The following is a 19,167-nucleotide window of genomic DNA, read 5'->3' as shown; positions in this document are numbered from 1 at the left end:
GGCTCCACCATTCTTCTGCCAACACCGACATGTCTGATAGTCTGCCTTTGGAACCTGGCAAAGCCCTTTGGCACATCTGTGCACGTGCTGGAGCTGTACTCATACATGAACAGTAAAGGAGGTCCTGGACCTCCTTCACTGTGCCATCCTCGCATTCTTTTGCTTGAAACCTACATGTATTCTTTGGCACATCTGCCCATGCCCAAGTTTTCTGTTGGGGTGAAGGTGCTGAAATGATTTAAAAGCTCTGTTGTCATACTGCTGGGACAGGTGAGAAATACCGGACTGTTCCCATCTTTGAAAGCCGTGTAATTTACAGACCTTGGGCAACAGCTTGTTGGACCACAAGGGTGTATACCTAATAAATCCAATAGACCCTAATAGTTCCTTAGTTGCCATCTAGATTTTATATGATGCTGGTAGTATAGGCAATTGAAGGGGCATTGGCCCGCACAACGTCATATGACGTTGCAGACTTACAGGCGGCAGAAGGGGAAATCCCCTCCCGCCTCCCTCCGGTGCTTCTACTGCCTCCCCTGTGTGATAGACGAGACAGAGAAGGAATCCACTGGAGTTGGAAGTTCACCATAGAGAATACCGCGGGCCAGATGGTCCCCGGCAGTCTCTATGACCTTAGGAGGCTGGGCACAACTTTATGAAACACGTTATAGTAAACACTGCCTTGGCTGGGAAGCCGAGATCATTTTCTTTTTGGTTTTAGGCTTTTCAGCCTAGAGGTGAGATCTGGAGACTTATAGATCCCAAATCTCGCTGTAAAGAGAACCTGCCATGCCCTATTCCTATTAGAAGGGATGTTTACATGTTTTACTTGTAATAGGAATAAAAGTGATCAAAAAATGTAAAGGGAAAGTGTCAAAATAGAAAAAAAAAGTAAAAGTGCCCCCGATCCTGCATGCTCCTTTGCAGAAGTGAAAGCATACGTAGGTCATGCCCACATATGTACACGGCGTTCAAACCACACATGTGAGGTATCGCCGCAAACATTAGAGCAAAAGCAATAATTCCAGCCCAAGACCTCCTCTGTAACTCTAAATGAAAATTAAGAAGATTGGCTGCACACCGATGTTATTGAAGTCCATTTATTAATGTTCCATATGAAATTACATACACCACAAGTGCAAGAGCCAGAACAGAGGTTACATGTTTCACACAGCTACACTGTGCTTAATCATCACCTAAACAGGTAACCTGTAAAAAAATATAAAGAGTCGCCTATAGAGATTTCTAAGTACCAAAGTTTGGTGTCATTCCACAGGTGTGCGCAATTTTAAAGCACTACAGCTATTAACTTGGCGTAACATCATCTTTCACATTATGCAAAAAATCGGCTTAACTTCACTGTTTTTTTTTGTATTAATGCATGAAAGTGTTTGTTTTTAAAAGAAAAAAAAAATACGTTTGAAAAATTGCTGCGCAAATACCATGCGAGATAATAAAGAGGTTGCAATGACCACCATTTTATTACCTAGGGCAGTGATGGAGAACCTTGGCACCCCAGGTGTTTTGGAACTACATTTCCCATGATGGTCATGCACTCTGCAGTGCAGCACAATGGGAAATGTAGTTCTAAAGCATCTGGGGTTCCAAGGTTCGCCATCACTGCTCTAGGGTCTCTGTTAAAAAAAAACATATATATATATATATATATATATATATATATGTGTTTTGGGGTTCTGAGTAATTTTCTAGCAAACAAAATGATGATTTTTACATGTAGGAGAGAAGTGTTAGAATTGGTCTGGGTGGCAAGTGGTTAAGATAATTAAGGGTTTCAAAGTTGTGGAGGGGGTTTGATTCTTGAAGAAATTGGGAGGGTATGTTATCTGAGTACATAAGGCGATAACATGTTGAAGTCATGTCGACATGAAATAGGCCCATGAGTTTGAAGCTGCCAAACTGCCTTAAGGACTTGGAGTATTGTAGGGTTTTAAATCAAAATGTGGGAGGTTTAATTTCCAAATCAAATAATGGAAAACAGGGCATATTGGAGTATATTTAAATTAATGTTTTTGTATCTGGAATCAAACTTAAAAATCAAGGCTACCAGTTAACTAGTCTTAAAAAAAATGTCTTCTGCCTCCTCCTAGCACCTATGCTGACTAACCTTAAAAATATGTACCGTATATACTAAACTACTTTCTGCCTGCTTTGGTCTGGTCACGTAATCCCCTGTATCAGCCAGCGGTGTCTGCAGGGGAGAGAAGAGAGTGCTTGACAATAGCTAGGAATGCCTGGGAGCGGTGACGTCACCCATAGGATTCCTATGGCACATGCATTTTCTGCAGTCCCTACTCTACCCTGCAGCTGCCGCTGGCTGACACAGCAGAGCTGGATCATATGGCTGGACCAGAAATGCCAGAAAATAGGTAAGTATATACATCTTACATGGTTTAGTCAGCATAGGTGGGGAGGGGGAAGGGAGCATTTAACCACTTCAAAACCGCAGTACGTCTATTGACGGCCTGGGGTTTCGGTGGTTATATCTAAATGATGCCTGAGTCCACAGACATCATTTAGATATTACCGTTTTCAGCCGGCGATTCCCTGCACCATAAGAACGATCATAGCGGCTGTTCCGCCGCTTGATCGTTCTTACGGGCGGCGGGAGGGGACGCCCCCCCCCCCTCCCGCCGCCCTCCGGTGCTTCTACCGACTCACCGTTTCCATCGGTGAGTCGGTCACAGGATCCGCCGGCCCCAGGATGTGATCATAGAGATTTCCGGTGGACTAGATTGTCCCCGGAGTCTCTATGATCGTTCGGAGGCCGGGCGCGATGTTATGACGTCACGCCCGGCCTCGTTATTCAAATTAACGGCGCCAATCTGGCTAGGAAGCCAGGATCGTTTTTTTTTTTTTTTTGTTTTTATTCTGCCCAGCCTAGAGGTGAGATATGGGGTCTTATTGACCCCATATTTCACTGTAAATAGGTCCGATCGTGCCATATTCCTATTACAAGGGATGTTTACATTCCTTGTAATAGGAATAAAAGTCATCAATTTTTTTTTTTTTTTTTTAAGTGTAAAACTAAAAAAATAAAAATAAAATTAACAATAAAAAAGAAAAAAAAATTTTTTTAAGCGCCCCTGTCCCCGTGAGCTCGCACACAGAAGCGAACGCATACGTAAGTCCCGCCCACATATGAAAACGGTGTTCAAACCACACATGTGAGGTATCGCCGCGAACGTTGGAGCGAGAGCAATAATTCTAGCCCTAGACCTCCTCTGTAACCCAAAACATGTAACCAGTAAAAAATTTTAAAGCGTCGCCTATGGGGATTTTTAAATACCAAAGTTTGGCGCCATTGCACGAGCGCGTGCAATTTTGAAGCGTGACATGTTGGGTATCTATTTACTCGGCGTATCCTCCTCTTTCACATTATGCAAAAAAATTGGGCTAACTTTACTGATTTGTTTTTTTTTTAGCATGAAACTGTTTTTTTTTCTGAAAAAAACGCGTTCGAAAAATTGCTGCGCAAATACCGTGCGAGATAAAAAGTTGCAATGACCGCCATTGTATTCTCTAGGGTCTTTGCTAAAAAAACATATATAATTTTTGGGGGTTCTATGTAATTTTCTAGCAAAAAAATTAGGAATTTTACATGTAGGAGAGAAATGTCAGAATTGGCCTGGGCAGGAAGTGGTTAAAGGCTTCATGTACACATAACCTACATGGCAAAATTGTGTTTTGCAACCGGCGGTCAAAACGTTTCTATCCTGAACGCAATTCTTCCGCATTCAGGAGAGGGAGGTTAAGGGAGGTTGAACCTCCTCTACCCGCAGCAGCTCCTAAACGATTCTGTACATTGAGACATAGGCTTTTATAGAGTTAAGTTCAGGAGCTTTGGCAAAAAAATGCCAAATGCTCTTAACCACCTCAATACCAGGCACTTACACCCCCTTCCTGCCCAATTCAATTTTCAGCTTTTAGCACTGTCACTGTTTAATTGACAATTGCGCGGTCATGCTACACTGTACCCAGACAGGATTTTTATTATTTTGTTCCCGCAAATAGAGTTTTCTTTTGGTGGTATTTGATCACCTCTGTTTTTTATCTTTTGCTAAACAAATAAAAAAATACCTAACATTTAAAAAAAAAAAAAAGTTTATTTTGTTATAACATTTTGTAAATAAGTAAGTTTTCTTCTTCACTGATTGGCACCGATAAGGGGGCACTGATGGGCACTGAGGTGGCACCAATGAGGTGGCACTGATGGCCACTGGCAGGCACTGACGATGGGCACGGGTAGGCGGCACTGATAGGTGGCACTGATATGCAGTACTGATGGGAATTGATAGCTGGAACTCATGGGTGGCACTGGTGGGCACTGATGGGCACTGATAGGCGACACTGATAGGCAGTGAAAAGCTGCACTGATGGATACGTGTGGGTGACACTGATAGGCAGCACTACTGGGCACTGATATGTGGCACTGATGGGTACTGATATACGGCACTGATAGATGACATTGATTGGCACTGGTAGGCATTGAGGATGGGCACTGATTGGCAGCTGCCTGGGTACTGATTGGCATTTCCCTGGTGGTCTAGGATGGCATACCTGGTGGTCCAGGGTGGTGCCAATCCCTGGTAGTCCTGGCGTCATCCTGGTGGTCCTGGGTGGGCATCCGAGGAGGGGCTGCGCTGATAAACAATCAGCACAGACTCCCCCTGTCAGGAGAGCAGCCGGTCGGCTCTCCTCTACTCGCGTCTGTCAGACGCGAGTGAGGAAAAGCTGATCAATGGCTCTTCCTGTTTACATAGTGATCAGATATGATTGGACACGGCTGATCACGTGGTAAAGAGCCTCCGTCAGAGGCTCTTTACTAAGATCGGTGTAGCGGTGTGTCTGACTGACACACTGCACCACCGATCGCTGCAATGCGTGCCCCCATGGGCGCACAAGAGTGGTCATTCTGGGAGGCCGTCATATGACATCCACCCAGAACGGAAGGCACGCTGCCCAGCCATCATTTGATGGCCGGCAGACGGGAAACGGTTAAACTCAAGTTTAGGAGCTGTAGTGTACATGAAGCCTAGGACAAGCTATGTTTTACCCGTAATTCTTCTTTTAATTTAAGCTGCAATATATTCCAATATACCCAGGTAATTCTTGTACTATTGTATTCAGCCTACAGAATAACTTGGCATACAAAAGAAAGAAAGAAACCCAATCATGTGGCTAGAGCAGAAAACAGCAAAGAGGGATCTCACAATACAGAATAGTACTCAGCGACATGGCAAGTAATTGGCAGAGTTGAATACATACAATACTTGGTGCTGGGTGTCTTATGGTCCACTTAGGGAAATACACAATGAGTTATGTACTCTAAGGGCAATGACTATATCCATTGATCTCACTGGAGCCATGACATCATCAGGTCTTCAGTCCAAGGTCCCTCATCTAGTCACTCATTCCTTATCATGCCTGAAAAAAAAAAACACATTGCAGACTTTAAGCTACAGCGAATTTCTGTTTGTGCTGATGCCAAGAGGAAAAAAAAAGTTAAAAAAGGAAAAAAATTCACTGTTGGGGGATAAAGAATATGAAGTGGCTGCGATTAAATGGAAACACGATGCTGATGTGTAGGGCCCTCGGTATTTTTCCTAGTACGAGCAAAGGTGCAAGGAGTAATGATTGAGTTGTGTGTACATGAATAGGCTTCTGATTCGGCACAGTGTGACTTCATACCTCGAGTGCTTTACTGAAGAATTTCTGTAATTCTGATCAACTGCTGGCTATGCTTGTTTCGACAAACCACTCAGTCTGATTTTAACTTAGAAAAGAATTGTCAAATTCGGCACTGTGACAAGATATTTTTCTTTCCTCATTTAATCTTACAGTCACTATGAATAGTATAACATATGGCATTGTATAAGAAGCCACAACATGCGGTGCACGATACCGATAAAATGTTTATTTGGGTGTTACAGACAGGAGTTATAGCAAGCGGCCTATTACCTATATAAGATAAAGGAAGTCCTCCTGTACAAACCTCAATGGACACCTTGGAGATACCCCGACCAGCCATAACATTATGATGACCCACCTAATATTGAGTATGTTCTCCTTATGCTACCAAAAAAGCCCCTTTTGCCACTAAAACAGCCCTGACCTGTCCAGGCATGGACTTCAACAGACCTCTGAAGGTAAGCTGTGATATCTAGCACCAAGCCTTCAGTAGCAGATCCTTTAAGTCCTGTAAGTTGTGAGATGAGGTCGCCATCTATCAGACCTGTTTTTCCAGCATATCCCACAGATGCTCAATAGATTGAGATCCGGAGAATTTGGAGATCAACACCTTGAACTGTTATTGTGTTCCTCAAACCATTCTTGAACCATCTTTGTAGTGTGGCAGGGTGCATTCTTTTGTTGAAAGAGGTACTTGGTCAGAAACAATGTTTAGGTAGGTGGTACGTGTGAAAGTAATATCCACATGAATGGCAGGACCAAAGGTTTCTGAGCAGAATATTGCCCAAAGCTTCACACTGAATCCCCCGGCTTGCCTTCTTCCCATACTGTAGGAGTCAGAAACCTGTTGATCACGGCCAGGTGACGGTAGATCATGTGCCTTGGTTGCCGATCCTGGAAGCTGAAGAAGAAAAGCGGCGTGGGTGGCATTTAGTGGAACCAATTGGCTGAATTTTCCTCCTTGCAGCAGCTGAATGCCCAATTCTCCTCCTCTCCCTTCTACGACATTCAGTTGCTGCAGGAGGAAAATACAGCGGATCCTTTCCACTAAATATGGAATATGGACTAACCTTCAGGTTCCTCTTTCTTCTGTTGTCTGACCCACGTGTGCCCCCACCGCATGCTGTGTTGCCGGCTTCCCTCCTCTTCTCCCATGTCAGCTGCTGCCAGTAAATGACATATCTTTCTTTTCTGAATGAACACAGTCAGTGACCAGTACCGATCCCCCACTGTGTTCATTCATAACTGAAGCATAGTAAACTGTCAGTAGTTCTGAAAGACAGGAGGTGAGGTTTCTAGTCGTGTGACCACTGGGTTTGGCTGTTTCAGCAGTCACATGATCAGGAGCCCTGCCCACGCTGTCAATGACAGCTTGGTCACTTTGTTGAGAGCATGCAGTGAGCGAGCTCCCTGCACAGAACGTTGGAGCTGGTTGATGAATACAGTAAGTGTTAGGGACACCCACTGCGTGGACATAAATGTGTTATGGTGCCCATGTATGTTTTGATTTTTTTTATCCTATTGATCTGTAATTCGATCAAAACAATTGAATTTTCTAAAAATAGAACAGCCATAACTTCCTTTTCGACTAAGATTCAATTGCGATTGGATTTGGTCAGCACTGCTTTAGCCAGTACTGAGATACGTTGTTCATAAATATGATCGTATTTTGATAGATCAGATTTTGAGATTACATGGTGATTTATGATCATATGTTATAATAATAGCTTATCAATTGATAGAAACTTCCCCATGTGTACCATATTGATAGAATAGGTTTTGACCATAGTTCAATTATTTCAATCAGAATAGATCAATCAGAAAAGCAAATGGTCATTTATTAACGCGTGTATGGCGCCATTATTCAATGGCAATTCTTATGATACATGATGCTTTAGTAAACTAAGAATCTTGTGCAGCTGTGCATGGTAACCAATCAGCTTCTAACTTCAGCTTGTTCAATCAAGCTTTGTCAATAAAATCTGGAAGCTGATTAGTTTCTATGCATAGCTACACCAGATTTTGCCCTCTTCAGTTTTAGTAAATCTCGCCATTATGTCATTCAATTTGGCGTTATTTAGACCAGTGGTCTCCAAACTGTGGCCCGCAGACCGGATGTGGTCCTTTGCATGCCTTTATCTGACCACTATTCCTTCCAATGATACAAGACATATCCCACTGATACCAACAATGGGGTACTATCCCATCCACTGACACCAACCTTGGGGCACAAATCTTCGCACTGACACCAATGATGGGATTATTCTTGGGGCACTACTACTTCCACTAATACCAAGGATAGGGCACTTTTACTCCCACTGATACCAAGGATGGGGTACTATTCCTCCCACTGACACTAACAATGGAAATTATTCTTCCCACTAATACCAATGATGAGGCACAGTTTCTCATCCTACCGCCTACAGGCAGTGTTATGTAATTTTTTTAATGCAATTTTTTTTACCACCTCTGATCACCAAGTCTGAGGAATTTTCTACTCTCAATGGTCACAATCCGGCCCTCCTAAAGTCTAAAGGACAGTAAACTGGCCCTTTGACTAGAAAGTTTGGAGACCCCCATTTTAGACTAATGACTGAAGTTAGGTTGCAGTGGCAGAAGACAAGGGGTTTACATGCTGCAGTCATGATTTTTTGCTTCACGCCTACAACAAAAACTATCAAACCTATTACAATCAGCGGGCAACAAGCTGGTTGAACACGAATGGGGATGCCCAGAAAATCCAATGCATGTGCTTGTGGTGTGTTTGGTCAGCAAAAATTGGGTTCCAACAGGCCATGAGGAGGCATCACATTGCCTCCCCACTGCCTTTCAATCAACTGGAATCGACTAAACATGGATTGCTTTTTAGAGGAGCAGTGGGTTTACATGCACATCTAAACCTAGCCTTAAAGTGGTTGTAAACCCTTACAGATAAATAAAACAAGGAGTCCTGCGCAAATCATGCCACTCATATAATAAAAATAATAAAAGCATGAAAAAAAAACCCCTTACAAACCACTTTCACCTACAGGTAAGCCTAGATTAAGGCTTACCTGTAGGTCCAAGAAATATCTCCTAAACCTATACGGTTTAGGAGATATTTACCTGAACACAGCCACCGCTGTCTACGGCGCATGCACCGTAGACAGCGGCGCACAGACGCACTGGGCAAGCCGCAGATCGCTGTGATATGCTGAGAGTGACGGCTCCCGTGCACATGTGCGGGAGTGACGTCATCGCTGCTCCGGCGAATTACAGCACCGGAGCAGCGAGACCCACCAAGAAGATGGACACTCGGAACTACAGGGGACAGCGGTGACTTCGTTGGATCCTGTGTCAGGTAAGTGACACATAATGGACTACTATGCGATGCATAGTAGTCCATTATGCTTTACCTTTGCAGGGAATCAAAGAGGAAGTAGACCCATCAGGGTTTACTTCCTCTTTAAGGTTCACATTTTACTTGCCATAAGAAGAGAACTGAGTTACAATTTGATATTTTTTTAATTAAAGAAAGGTGCAGAAGGCGGGGCCATCTAAGTGCCGAATTTATACCACGAAGGGTTAAAAGAACAAATTGCACTCACATATAAGGTTATAGGTATAGGCACATTATCAAAAGCTTTACCAGGAGGACCTGAGATTGAAATATGGAGTACATAGTAGAAGTGGGCGGAGTAATGCAGAATTGTGCCAGGAAGTGGCTGTCACTGGATAGTAAACTGTGGTCAGATGTGGTCAGCGTGGTCAGATGTCCAGGCAACAGGTCGAGTTCCCGGAGAGCAAATAACATCAGACATAAGGAGCTTGGCTATGTGTGTTTCAGGGCTGTATACACTCCTTTCTCAAGCTGGCTTTGATAATGTGCCTGCACCTTTATCCTTACATCTAAGTGCAATTGCTTCTTTAACACTTTGTGCAATAAATTCTAAAATTAGATGGTCATGCCCTGTGCACTTTTTTTTTATTACAGTTTTGTCTCTGGCGGATTGACCCTGACTCTGGGCTTAAGGGAAGCAGCAAGTCATCCTTTTAATCAGGGGTGTATCTACCACGAGGCAAAGAAGGCATTTGGCTCGGGCAGCATTTTTCAGGGGGGCGGCACCTGTATCGGGATGATGCCTGCATCACCCTGGTATCGGTTTTTAGAGCCAACAGTTGGCTCTCCTGTTATAGCAATCAAAGCGACTCAATTCCTACTTGTTTTCCTGCTTGATTCCACTCGATTTCCTGCTTGTTCCTATTACAAGCAGCGGGAGAGGACATTCCCCCCTCCCGCCGCATCCCGCGGCTCTCTTATCCCACCAGGAGCCTCCGTCCTCCCGTGCTTGTACATAAAGGCAAAAGCGCATGTTGGTCAAACAGCGATAGTCCCACACGTGTTAGGTATAACCACGAATGTCAGATCATGGGCAGTAATTCTAGCACCAGACCTCCTCTGTAATTATAAAGTGGTAGATTCTTGCCTAGGGCAGCACAACACCAAAGTACACCAATGCTTTCAATGAGTGACTGTGGTTTTACATTGGACTATTTAGGGACCATTATTGCTCCAATTCAGATTGTCTTGGATTTTGTACCATAAGGCCGCGTACACACGGGCGGACTGTTGGCTCAACTTTGTCCGCTGAACAGTGTTTCAGCGGACAGTCCGCTCGTGTGTGGGGCTTCAGCGGACAGTTTCAGCGGACAGTTTGACGAACAAAGTTTTTCGGAAATTCCGAAAAACTGTCCGCTGAAACTTGGTTTGAGCGAACAGTCCGCCCGTGTGTAGGCTACTTTCGAAATGAGCAAACTGTTCCCGCTCGGAGGGAAGTCTGCTCATTTCGAGCGCGTGTGCAGGTAGGCGGGGCCCGCGACGGAGACGTCGCGGGCTCCGCCGCCTGGAATGGACTTAAAGGGGAACCCCAACGCCGAAAAAAATCGGCGTGGGGGTCCCCCCAAAGTCCACAACAGACCCTTGTCCGAGCACGCTACCCGGCCGGCCAGGAAAGGGGGGCGAGCGAGCGCGCCCCCCCTCCTGAGCCGTACCAGGCCGCGTGCCCTCAACATGGGGGGTGCCTTGGGGAAGGGGGGGCCGCGCGGCCCCCCCACCCCAAAGCACCTTGTCCCCATGTTGATGAGGACAAGGGCCTCTTCCCGACAACCCTGGCCGTTGGTTGTCGGGGTCTGCGGGCGGGGGGCTTATCGGAATCCGGGAGCCCCCTTTAATAAGGGGGCCCCCGGATACCGGCCCCCCACCCTATGTGAATGAGTATGGGGTACAATGTACCCCTACCCATTCACCTGTAAAATAAAAGTACCCAAAAAAAAACAACACACGAGATAAAATATTTTATTGCACAGCTCCGGGGGTCTTCCGTCTTCGGGGGTCTTCTCGCCGGACTCCTCCGCTATCTTCTTGTAGCTCTTTTGCTAGCGGAGGAGTCCGGCTTTCTTCCTCCCCGCCGCCGGCCTCTTCTCCCGACTTCGGGGGTCTTGTCCCCCTCTTCGGTTCTTCTGCCGGGCCACCGCGCCTTCTTATAGCTCTTTTGCAGGCGGTGGCCCGGTCTTCTGTCGCCGCCTTCCGTTCTTCTGTCGCCGCCTTCCGTTCTTCTGCCGGGCCACCGCGCCTTCTTATAGCTCTTTTGCAGGCGGTGGCCCGGTCTTCTGTCGCCGCTGTCGCCGCCGCCTTCCGTTCTTGTTCTTCTTCTTGTTCTTCTTGTTCTTCTCCAGGAGATGTTGACACGTCGCTCTCTCCGGCCGGAATGCCAGAGCCGCGCTGAGCGGCCACTTATATAGTGACAATGGGGCGGTGTCACATGGTATATGTCACATGGGTTGGTCACATGGTGACCCCGCCCCCTTACGATGTCATAGTCCCCATGTGACCAACCCATGTGACATATACCATGTGACACCGCCCCATTGTCACTATATGCGACAGAAGAACGGAAGGCGGCGACAGAAGACCGGGCCACCGCCTGCAAAAGAGCTATAAGAAGGCGCGGTGGCCCGGCAGAAGAACCGAAGAGGGGGACAAGACCCCCGAAGTCAGGAGAAGAGGCCGGCGGCGGGGAGGAAGAAAGCCGGACTCCTCCGCTAGCAAAAGAGCTACAAGAAGATAGCGGAGGAGTCCGGCGAGAAGACCCCCGAAGACGGAAGACCCCCGGAGCTGTGCAATAAAATATTTTATCTCGTGTGTTGTTTTTTTTTGGGTACTTTTATTTTACAGGTGAATGGGTAGGGGTACATTGTACCCCATACTCATTCACATAGGGTGGGGGGCCGGTATCCGGGGGCCCCCTTATTAAAGGGGGCTCCCTTCTTCCGATAAGCCCCCCGCCCGCAGACCCCGACAACCAACGGCCAGGGTTGTCGGGAAGAGGCCCTTGTCCTCATCAACATGGGGACAAGGTGCTTTGGGGTGGGGGGGCCGCGCGGCCCCCCCCTTCCCCAAGGCACCCCCCATGTTGAGGGCACGCGGCCTGGTACGGCTCAGGAGGGGGGGCGCGCTCGCTCGCCCCCCTTTCCTGGCCGGCCGGGTAGCGTGCTCGGACAAGGGTCTGTTGTGGACTTTGGGGGGACCCCCACGCCGATTTTTTCGGCGTTGGGGTTCCCCTTTAAGTCCATTCCAGGCGGCGGAGCCCGCGACGTCTCCGTCGCGGGCCCCGCCTACCTGCACACGCGCTCGAAATGAGCGGACTGTTGCCTCGTGTGTGGGCGAGTCCGCTCCTTTCAAAAGTTGCGCGGACTTAGTACGACGAACAAAGTTTGCCGTATTTGTCCGCTCAAAAAGTGCCGTGTGTGGGCGTGTTCGTTCATTCAAAAGTTTGAGCGGACTGTTTGACGAACTTAGTTTCGGCAGACAGTCCCCGCGTGTGTACGCCGCCTAATACAAAGTTATTTATCCTCAGGGAAATTTTAATTGTATAATGATTTTTTTTTTTGACCTGCTCAGGTTGTAACATGGAGGTGGAGGTGAGGTTATACAAGTAGCCATTGTTGTTAATTCATTTGTCTGGTTACTAGAAGCATGGAGACAACCATGAACAATTTTTCCAGCAGAAATTGAAGATTTTATATTGAAATAATTTTAACCCAATTAGCCCAGATGGGAATCATGCATAATAATGTGTTTTTTTTTAAATTAATGGTTAAAACAGTCTGTACAACATACATAGCACAAATCCAACTTTCTATGAACCTGTTTCAGTCATTAACTAACATGCCCATTGCAGATTCCAATTAAGATTTTGGTGGGCTAATTTTGTATGGGAAATCTACCATTTGTGTGGTTGCTATGGGCACTATCAGGAGCTTTTCTTTGCTCTAGTAATTATACCCAACCTACAATGGTTTAGTCATTTTCTAGTTCCACTGATGTATTATACTGCTGGGTTTTCACATTGGCCATGACTTTGTGCCATTAATAAACACTTATTAACAACATGTTCCTGAGCTTTATTTTAGATGTTTTTTGTTAAATCACGGTAGCTTTTAAAAACCAGATGTCAAATTAAAGTGATAGCAAACCCAAAACCAAAAATGTAATATATTGCAGCTTACCATCGATTTTTATAATCGGTGTTTATTTAGATTTTATAAAAACACAAGGAAATAAACAGTAAACAGAGGCAACAAAGTAAAATATACAGGAAGTTTCGATAGCTTACCAATCATTAGATGTGGTGGCTGCATTAGTTGTCTTTTTTCCCCTCTGTTTTCACCTGATGATCTGGCCAGCGTCATACCTCCTGTACTAGAGCGCTCCCAATCTGGATGAAGGAGTACAGGGGCAAATTTGTACAGCAGCATTGTCAGTCTGGGGGGAGGGGATTGTTAGATGTACTAGCAGATTTAGATAAACTAACAAATTGAAGCCAAACTCCAGCTAACACTTTATATTCAGTTACAGGAAACTTTTTTTTGGGGTGGATAAAGGTCTTACATGAATAAATAAAAGTTGATCATTGTAAGCACTCCTATACGCAGTAGTAAATGGTTTGTCTCATCTCTGTACCTGCTACACCTGCAAGAGCTAGGCTCTTAAAGATGTTGCAGACTGATGAGGAAACGTGTAGGGCGGTGACGTCATTCCAATGTCTGGAACGCACACTGGAGGGCACAGCAGCGTTTTCTGATGTACACAAAAGATTTCTCTTTGCTAATGCAAGTGCATCTGACCTTGCTTTTTTACTTATTTAATGGGGATGGAGCTGTGCAAGGTGGCATAAGCTACTCAAATGCAAAAAGAAAAAAAAAACAAGATTAAACATGAAAAATACATTTATAAGTAGTAGGACAGGAACTCTACGGAATAGAATAGCAGTCTCCGGAAATGGAAAAACTCTTTAAATACATATATAAAAGCCATTCTTAACCAAGGTTCCTTCAGAGGTGTGTAGTGTTACCCCCACAAGGGCTGATGATTTGTGTCCTAGGGTTTTCTCCTACTAGTACAGCAGCAGCCAGGCAAACAGCACATTTCACTTTTCTGGCTCAAAGAATCAGTCTAAGGGTTGCCCTTTTTGGAAGTTTATTGCAAGTTAACTTGGATGGGGTCTTCCCCAGCTTCATGACCCAGTTCGCTTAGTAGTAGGACAAAATGGACAGCACTGGGGCCCCAGGCCAGGCAAGCCTTATACTCTGTGAAGCAGGGGTTACTAAGGAAACAGTTACTGAGATCCTTCTCTCTCTTAGGCCCCTTTCACACTGGGGCGGTGCGGGCTGTTGGCGGTAAAGCGCCGCTATTTTTAGCGGTGCTTTACCGTCATTTTAGCGGCGGTCTGCGGCCGATAGTGGGGTGGTTTTAACCCCTGCTAAAGGCCAAAAAAGGGTTAAAACCGCCCGCAAAGTGCCACTAGTGGCGGTATAGCCGCGCTCTCCCATTGATTTCAATGGGTAGGAGTGTTTTAGGAGCGGAATACACCGCTCCTTTCACCGCTCCAAAGATGCGGCTAGCAGGACTTTTTTCACCGTCCTGCTAGCGCACCACTCCAGTGTGAAAGCCCTCCGGCTTTCACACTGGAGTGAAAGGGGCCGTTTTTTTTCAGGCGCTATTTCTAGCGCTGTAGTGCCTGAAAACTGCCCCAGTGTGAAAGGGGCCTTAATGTGTTCTCACAGTGTCCCCAAAAATTTGAATATTTTCCTCAGACTCCAGCAGGCAGGATCCTATGAGAAGCCTCCAAGGCAGGTCTCCAGTGACATCCCTCTTTTCTTTTTCCTAATGGGCTTGTGGTTGGATAGGCCCTCCAGCTGAGCACAGCTGGAACTAGGATGATCAGGCTGCGGTCTTCTGCAGAATGGCCAGGATGAGCAGGTAGCCCTCCTGGCTGGGTCCCTCCCTTCCAGTAAAAAGAGAACCCTTATCTCAGTGGTTCCAAACTATTTATATATCCTCCAGACACCATTTTGGCTCACCTCCCCAGGCATTGGCTGTAGCTACATAAATATCAGCATAAAAACACAACTCCTTTCTCTCTATTCATTTCCCTGAAGAAGTCACGTGACGGTGACGAATGCGCAAGGAAGGAAGTGAGAGAGACACTAGGAAGGACATTGGAATACACCGTTCGTTACTCTGCTTGTTGCTCTATTACTGCAGTTTTTATTCACTCAGAATGTGAGTACCCTGTCACTATACTTAAATAAAATTCAATTGGTTGAAACTACTACACTATGGGACATTATCTCTTTATCTTGTGAGGCATACCTATCCCAGGAACAGGAGCCAGTTACCCACCTATACTATTAAGGCTGTAACCTCACAGCCGTGAGGCATTCATCCATTACTGCGAGTTTTTATTTGTATGGCACTCTCTAACATTTATTTTAGTTTAGCACGTACCGAACAAGGATTTGTGCACACCCAGACACATATAATTTTACACTAGCACTTTTTGACCTTTACCCTTTTATCCTTTACCTGCATACTCATCTGTTCCCCTTCCCCCTCCCTGCCCTTTCTTCCCCTTCCCCTTTTTCTTTTCTCCTTCCCTCTCTTTCTCCCCCTTTCCCCCCCCCCCTCCCTCTCCCCTCCTTTCTTGTATTCCCCCATTTGCGCAACACTAAAACCACTTAATCGATATTGCTCAGGGAGTAGGTGAAGCTCCCTTCAGTGTTTGCAGCATCCCTCTATTCCCCTTGTCAAGGTGGTTGGCGCAGAGGTACTTTATACACTAATAAATATTCAGCTTGCTTGTTTGATTCCTCCACCCACTAGATTCTGGAACTCTCCAGAAAACAGGGATAAGCAATCAAACCCGAAGCCTGCAGAACCCAGAGAAGTCCAAAGTAATCACACCCAGCTCAACTGATTACAGGAGAGCCAACAAGCTAAATTTACCTAACTAGAACTAGCAATCTATGAGGGTGTTACAGAAGGCTAGGGTTTCCTGCAGCTGTGCCTTCATCGTTTCAGGTCCAGTGCCACTTGGCAGAGCCAGTGAGGGTGACATTCTGGCTACCACTGTAAGTAGGTACTGACCCCCACTAATGTTAGGGACATTTTCTCAATGACTCCTGATAGACTAATCTTCATGGTTTCTCTAAGATCTCGAGGCTGTTAGAACAAGATGAGGAATAGCTGCGGAAGACAGAAAAGGCCTTAGCGATTAATAGCGTAAAAACAGAACTTGTAATGACTTTTTCACATACAGAATAGAAGTTAGCAAAGAAAAGACCACAGAATCTAGATCTGCCATATTATTATACTGGACCTACATTAAGGTGGTATTAAACTCAATAACAAAAAAATTATATAATTATGGCCTACCAATTTATAAATGTGGTGGCTATGTTTTTTTTTCCCTTTATTTTCTGGTGTGCGGTTCTCCAATGAGACAGGTAAACATAGGGTTTATGGGGATGTAATCGTGTGATCTCTCCCCCGTGTCTACCTCTCCTTTGGAGGGTGTCATTACCCAATGAGAGGTAGTCATGAGGGCAGGGACACCCAGTTATGCCACTACGATTACCTGTCATTTATCTTTGTCCCTGGACAGGGACAGTTGTGTTTGGCTGGCAGCAGTTTTTTCTTTTTTTCGTTCGGGTTTGCGTTTTTTTCTTTTTTATAAATAAAGGACTTGTCAAAAACCGGTGTTGTGTTTTTATTAACTTTCACTTTTTCTTGGTGAATGAGTAGGTGTACTATGTTTCTCCTACTCGTTCACATGAATGATCCCTGATGAAGTCACATGACGATACGCGTGGGAAGGAAGTGCTTGTGGATACAGGAAGCCACGTCTGAGAGACGAAAAGGAACATTTTAAACTGCTATCTGGCGTTTTTAAACTGATTTGTTTGTGAGTACCTTTCCATTTGTTTGAGTTTTGTAATAAAAGTGTATACATACTTCACCATTTGGAGCCCTCCTGTTTCCTTCTCTGTGAGATCCTGCCTTAATGTGGGGAGAAGTCCTCCTAGCTTGGAACTAAGGGTACACCGCTGTCACCATCTGAGACCTTGGTCTCTTTATGCTGTTTGCCTTACAGCAGTAAGGTAAGGGGCCACCCTATATGTTAACTGCGGGACACTGAAGAGACACCAGAGTGTGCACAGTTTACGTTGTATTGCACCTGCTACTACGAGAAGCACTTTACGGATTTTTTTGCCACTTTTTTATTTTTGTTTGCAGTTTGAGAGACTTCTATATTTGTTTGCACTGAATGTTTCACTATTCAATTTTGCTTTATACACACTTTGTGTGATACTTTATTTATTTGCATTTATCACTTTATGGGTATATGCGATTTCTTTTCTATTTATGCGATTTTATGTGTTTCTATTTACACCGAGTAAGAAAATCTATTTATTGGTATTCATCACTATCACGTTGTGATTTCATACTTTATTTATTTGCATTTATCACTTTATGGGTATATGCGATTTCTTTTCTATCTTTGCGATTTTATGTGTTTCTATTTACACCGAGTAAGAAAATCTATTTATTGGTATTCATCACTATCACTGGGTGATTTTATGCGATTTTTACTTTGGTCTATGTGATTTTATATATGTGGTTTCTATTTCTTTACATATATATATATATATTCGTTTGGAATGCTTTGTTGCACTAGTCACTTTGATCACTGATCACGATTTATCACGGGAATCAGAATTTATGCACAGATAATTTATGTTTTTATTGGTTAGCATTTCATGGATTAATATTATTTAGTTTAAGGGAGCGCAACACCATTTATTTGATTTGTTGCTATATGCCACTACGATTACCTGTCATTTATCTTTGTCCCTGGACAGGGACAGTTGTGTTTGGCGGGCAGAAGTTTTTTCTTTTTTTCGTTCGGGTTTGCGTTTTTTTCTTTTTTATAAATAAAGGACTTGTCAAAAACCGGTGTTGTGTTTTTATTAACTTTCACTTTTTCTTGGTGAATGAGTAGGTGTACTATGTTTCTCCTACTCATTCACATGGGAGGGCCAGGACCTTGGGGCCCCCTTGTTAAAGGAGGTTTCCAGATTCTGATAAGTCACCCCCTGTATCACTGGGCCAGGGTTGTGGGAGAGAGGTCCTTGTCCCCATCAACATGTACTTGTACTCAGTACATATACTGAGGATGGTACATAGTATGGCAATAGATAGTAATACCATTGAAATGAATTACAAATGTATATAACGCTGATACATAACACCAGACATAGCACACAAATACCAAAGTGGGGTGTCAAGGCTTTGTTGGCGGCGATGCAATGCAGTGGGAACCATGGCCCACATATGGTGGACATGCCCAAAAATCAAAAAATATTGGAAGGAGGTACTGCAGGTGATAGAGGAGATTACTAACAGAGATACCTGAGGAACCTTGGAGGGGTTTCCTTCATGGGGTTAAAATGTCAACAAAACATTGTAAGAGAACATTGGTACCCCCCATGATGAACGCAGCCAAAAGTTTAATACCCCGACAGTGGCAAAACTCAGTAAGCCCCATGATGGGAAGTTGGTATTAAAAAATAAAAGATATTTATAACATGGAATATTTAGGATGCAGTCGAGAAGTGGAAATGGAAGGATTTGAAAATAAATGGAAAGTGTGGACAAAATTCAAGCAGACAAGGAGATAAGCAGAAGTGATGGGAGCAGAGGAAGGGGAGAGACAGGAAGGAATGGGAGAAGACAAGTGACAAAAGGTGGATGAGAGAGGATGGGGGGTGGACAGGGGAGTGGGCGGGGGGGGGGGCAGGTAGGGGATTTAAACAATGTAAAATGTAATCGTGTTGAGTTTTTTTTTTTATATGCTTGATACAAAGAAAACGAATAAAGATATTAAAAAGAAAAAACAACAAAAAAAATATGGGGACAAGATGCTTAGGGGGAGGCCTCCCTGCCCCAAAGCCCCGCCATGTTGTGGGCATGTGGTCTGGTATGGTTCATAAGGACGGGTCACCTCCCCCCTTTCCTGGCTGTAAGGGTTTGGTATAGATTTTGGGTGGGACCACGCGCCAGTTTAAAAAAAAAAT

General features: G+C 44.8%; 1 long non-coding RNA gene across 1 annotated transcript in view; it reads right to left on the bottom strand.

The window, feature by feature from the left end:
• Positions 1-1,694: 1,694 nt before the first annotated feature.
• LOC143960071 (uncharacterized) overlaps positions 1,695-19,167 on the bottom strand; it is a 134,852-nt gene continuing 117,379 nt past the window's right edge. The window contains exons 5-6 of the long non-coding RNA XR_013270252.1: positions 13,365-13,466; positions 1,695-5,445 (exon numbers count right to left, since the gene is read on the bottom strand). This is a non-coding gene — a long non-coding RNA (uncharacterized LOC143960071). The remainder of the gene's footprint in view (positions 5,446-13,364; positions 13,467-19,167) is intronic.

This window comes from Lithobates pipiens, unplaced genomic scaffold, assembly GCF_037356315.1.
Source record: "Lithobates pipiens isolate NorthernLeopardFrog02 unplaced genomic scaffold, aLitPip1_a1.2 Scaffold_8, whole genome shotgun sequence".
Taxonomy (NCBI): Eukaryota; Metazoa; Chordata; class Amphibia; order Anura; family Ranidae; genus Lithobates; species Lithobates pipiens.
Note: the sequence above shows the minus strand (reverse complement) of the source record. Positions and strands in the feature narration are given on the sequence as shown.